At 53.0% G+C, this 5000-nt stretch overlaps 1 non-coding gene across 1 annotated transcript in view; it reads right to left on the minus strand.

The window, feature by feature from the left end:
* The window catches only part of LOC124582023, a 1910-nt gene extending 1222 nt beyond the window's left edge, over positions 1–688 (minus strand). The window contains exon 1 of the ribosomal RNA XR_006973645.1: positions 1–688. This exon is cut by the window's left edge and continues 1222 nt beyond it. This is a non-coding gene — a ribosomal RNA (small subunit ribosomal RNA).
* Between the last annotated feature and the right edge of the window lie 4312 nt (positions 689–5000).

Below are 5000 nucleotides of genomic sequence, written 5' to 3' on the forward strand. Positions count from 1 at the left end.
CGACGGGCGGTGAACCAACAGCGTGGGACACAAATCCAACTACGAGCTTTTTAACCGCAACAACTTTAATATACGCTATTGGAGCTGGAATTACCGCGGCTGCTGGCACCAGACTTGCCCTCCAATAGATACTCGTTAAAGGATTTAAAGTGTACTCATTCCGATTACGGGGCCTCGGATGAGTCCCGTATCGTTATTTTTCGTCACTACCTCCCCGTGCCGGGAGTGGGTAATTTGCGCGCCTGCTGCCTTCCTTGGATGTGGTAGCCGTTTCTCAGGCTCCCTCTCCGGAATCGAACCCTGATTCCCCGTTACCCGTTACAACCATGGTAGGCGCAGAACCTACCATCGACAGTTGATAAGGCAGACATTTGAAAGATGCGTCGCCGGTACGAGGACCGTGCGATCAGCCCAAAGTTATTCAGAGTCACCAAGGCAAACGGACCGGACGAGCCGACCGATTGGTTTTGATCTAATAAAAGCGTCCCTTCCATCTCTGGTCGGGACTCTGTTTGCATGTATTAGCTCTAGAATTACCACAGTTATCCAAGTAACGTGGGTACGATCTAAGGAACCATAACTGATTTAATGAGCCATTCGCGGTTTCACCTTAATGCGGCTTGTACTGAGACATGCATGGCTTAATCTTTGAGACAAGCATATGACTACTGGCAGGATCAACCAGGGAGCTGCGTCAACTAGAGCTGAGCAGCCGGCCGCCCGGGAGTGTGTCCCGGGGGCCCGCGCGAACACGCAAGCGTCCGCTCAATTATTCTGCAAACAGGAGGAGGCTGAGCTCCCCTGCACAATACACCTCGAAACCCTCTCAGGTCCCGGCGGCGCGCAGCGCCGTCCTAAGTACTTGGTCGGGTTCGAGAGAGGCGCAATCGCCCGGAGTTTGGCGAGTAGACGCTTTAGGTGCGACCACCCGTGCTCCCAACTGAGCTTGCCGCTGCCGACAGAGGCCCGGGAGCGTGCTGTCGTGGCATTGCCGGCGGGAGACAACACGCGCCACCTACGGTGGCCGGCAGCTCCAACGCCAGCGCCACAGAAGGACAAAAGCCCCACTTGGGTGCCGAAGCGAACTCTCCCAGCACAGCGCACGCGCCAACACGTCCGCACAGCTGCGATACAATCCACCTGCGAGAACCGCAGAGGCGACCGAGCAGCAGACGGCGTCGCGGCGCCGAGCGCCGGGCGGCGGCGCATCCTCAGCGCACACAGTCCTCAATCGGACCAGCACACTGCAGATGTCCACCGCGCTTCGCACCGGGCCCGCGAGGACCTACTTTGGCCGCACGGCGCCGCGTGCAGGGTGCGCCGGCGCGCAGCTGCGCCGCCTGCCGCCTCCGTCGGCCGGCGCGCCTGCCACTGGCCGCCCCCACCAGCCGGCTGTAGCGCGTGCGCCCACGCACCGCGCGGCCAGCACGCCGGAAGGCCCCCCCTCACCGGCCGGGGACGGTCCCACCCAGCCACCGCCGCGTATCGCTTCACACCCACATGCCATTCACGTTCGTGGGCATGGTGGGTATCGCTGAAACAACCGGTTGGTAGCTCAACCGATCGTCGCCATCACTGATTCACCTCTAGCGAGAACAACCGCACCACAACGGTTTACCAGTTCTTCATTTGCGTAACGTCACCAGCAAACGTAGACGTCCATCGCCATTTGCAAATTCAACGATTGTTGCATGCCTGTGTCAGGTGTCACGACACACTATGTCTGCCCACATACACGCAACAACATGTGCACGCTTCGCGAACACGTGGAAGGTGGCCCCCGTACGTATGCGATGTCCATTGCGCGAACGACTGTCAACCGGCCTCTGTCGCATGTCGCAGATGTGGAACGCAGTGCACCATGCTATCACGGTGTGTGAGAAGAGACGACTACGTCTGACAACACGCGCCACTACATCAACAGACGGCTCATGCTGATCGCCATCCACGGCATACCATACTGCAATCCAGCTCTTATAGGGAGACGACACGTAGCTGAGTGCACAATATTTGGACCGTATGGTTCGCCGTTGTTGGCGCAGTCGTGGTACGGTCACACATGTACCACGATGTATCATTCAGTACATGAGGACCAATGTGCGGTACAGTGTGTGATTTGGACGTACAACATCAGCGGACAGTTGCCACAAGCCGTACCACAACGTAGGCTGTGCTTCGCCATGCGAATGCCAATGAACAACTGCGAAGGGCATTGAGCATGTACGTCCTGCCGCCATCCGCATTACAGTGTATAGCTGCAAGGTGTTTAACATGAAGCGATACTCTGGGGACCGGGCAGTGCGAGTAGCAAACTATATTGCGGGGGTTGCAGTTAGGCAACACTACACTAATTTAACGCGTCGTATGACAATTACAGAGCAGGTTAAGGCCCAACGTGTGTTGGGTTAAGGCCCAACGTGTGTTGGGTTAAGGCCCAACGTGTGTTGGGTTAAGGCCCAACGTGTGTTGGGTTAAGGCCCAACGTGTGTTGGGTTAAGGCCCAACGTGTGTTGGGTTAAGGCCCAACGTGTGTTGGGTTAAGGCCCAACGTGTGTTGGGTTAAGGCCCAACGTGTGTTGGGTTAAGGCCCAACGTGTGTTGGGTTAAGGCCCAACGTGTGTTGGGTTAAGGCCCAACGTGTGTTGGGTTAAGGCCCAACGTGTGTTGGGTTAAGGCCCAACGTGTGTTGGGTTAAGGCCCAACGTGTGTTGGGTTAAGGCCCAACGTGTGTTGGGTTAAGGCCCAACGTGTGTTGGGTTAAGGCCCAACGTGTGTTGGGTTAAGGCCCAACGTGTGTTGGGTTAAGGCCCAACGTGTGTTGGGTTAAGGCGCAACATAGGTTAGGTTAAGGCGCAACATAGGTTAGGTTAAGGCGCAACATAGGTTAGGTTAAGGCGCAACATAGGTTAGGTTAAGGCGCAACATAGGTTAGGTTAAGGCGCAACATAGGTTAGGTTACGGCGCAACATAGGTTAGGTTAAGGCGCAACATAGGTTAGGTTAAGGCGCAACATAGGTTAGGTTACGGCGCAACATAGGTTAGGTTAAGGCGCAACATAGGTTAGGTTAAGGCGCAACATAGGTTAGGTTAAGGCGCAACATAGGTTAGGTTAAGGCGCAACATAGGTTAGGTTAAGGCGCAACATAGGTTAGGTTAAGGCGCAACATAGGTTAGGTTAAGGCGCAACATAGGTTAGGTTAAGGCGCAACATAGGTTAGGTTAAGGCGCAACATAGGTTAGGTTACGGCGCAACATAGGTTAGGTTAAGGCGCAACATAGGTTAGGTTAAGGCGCAACATAGGTTAGGTTAAGGCGCAACATAGGTTAGGTTATGGCGCAACATAGGTTAGGTTACGGCGCAACATAGGTTAGGTTACGGCGCAACATAGGTTAGGTTAAGGCGCAACATAGGTTAGGTTAAGGCGCAACATAGGTTAGGTTAAGGCGCAACATAGGTTAGGTTAAGGCGCAACATAGGTTAGGTTAAGGCGCAACATAGGTTAGGTTAAGGCGCAACATAGGTTAGGTTAAGGCGCAACATAGGTTAGGTTAAGGCGCAACATGGGTTAGGTTAAGGCGCAACATGGGTTAGGTTAAGGCGCAACATGGGTTAGGTTAAGGCGCAACATGGGTTAGGTTAAGGCGCAACATGGGTTAGGTTAAGGCGCAACATGGGTTAGGTTAAGGCGCAACATGGGTTAGGTTAAGGCGCAACATGGGTTAGGTTAAGGCGCAACATGGGTTAGGTTAAGGCGCAACATGGGTTAGGTTAAGGCGCAACATGGGTTAGGTTAAGGCGCAACATGGGTTAGGTTAAGGTACAATATGGGTTAGGTTAAGGTACAATATGGGTTAGGTTAAGGTACAATATGGGTTAGGTTAAGGTACAATATGGGTTAGGTTAAGGTACAATATGGGTTAGGTTAAGGTACAATATGGGTTAGGTTAAGGTACAATATGGGTTAGGTTAAGGTACAATATGGGTTAGGTTAAGGTACAATATGGGTTAGGTTAAGGTACAATATGGGTTAGGTTAAGGTACAATACGGGTTAGGTTAAGGTACAATACGGGTTAGGTTAAGGTACAATACGGGTTAGGTTAAGGCACTTGGGGGGGGGGGGGGCCCGGTTTGTTGATTGTGATTATCGTAAGTAAATGACTGCGGCATCATCTGATTTGCCACGTCAGGGTGCACCTTTGGCTCATAACAGGCGGCGCTCTGATTCCATGCTTGTGGCAGACCTGTGTCTTTCATTCCTGCCATTGTTTGTGTGGTGTGACAGGAGGCAGTATTGTGATGTTGGGTGCACCCCTGTCTGGGACATGTGTGGGTGTTGGTGGCTTAGCTGAGCAATGGTGGTTGTCGGAAGGGTGGGATATTCTGTTTTCCGAGTGGACCTCCCGGTCTGGTTATGATAGTGTGGATTGTCTAATGTGGCAGAGAGGATGCACTGGGTGTTGTTCCATGCTGGTGCTTACATATTGTCTGTGTGCCTGTTACAGGCAGAGAGTAGTGCGTGATAAGAGTGTCTGGCTGACGTGTGATTGTGAGCAGAGTCTTTCAGCATGTATACGGACAGGTCTATACATTATCTGTATTCTGATGGCTCTATCTATTACTAATCAGCGCCGTGTATACGTTTAATCCGGTTCCAGTCGAAACTATTGTATCTCTGTACATTAGTGACACGGCGAGCCCGCTATGTAGTTACTCGTCTCGGCAGCTTCCACCGGTGTATGGCAAATGATTATAAGGAATCAGTCTAGTCGTCAATACCGATAGTCTGACGTCACATGTCTGGGGTGGGGGACGCTGCGCCCTTCCGGTGGGTCATGGCCTAGGAAGACTCTTCCCACGCAGGGGGGCTTGGACTGTCATTGACTCTTCCGAGTAATATACTTGCCGTACGTTTTTGCGACTGCGAGTGCAACGCTCACCGGTACCGACATGGATGGAGCGCCTCCTAGCTGCCGCTGAGCATCTGCATTCGTACAGCGA

Source organism: Schistocerca americana, unplaced genomic scaffold (assembly GCF_021461395.2).
Source record: "Schistocerca americana isolate TAMUIC-IGC-003095 unplaced genomic scaffold, iqSchAmer2.1 HiC_scaffold_389, whole genome shotgun sequence".
NCBI lineage: Eukaryota > Metazoa > Arthropoda > Insecta > Orthoptera > Acrididae > Schistocerca > Schistocerca americana.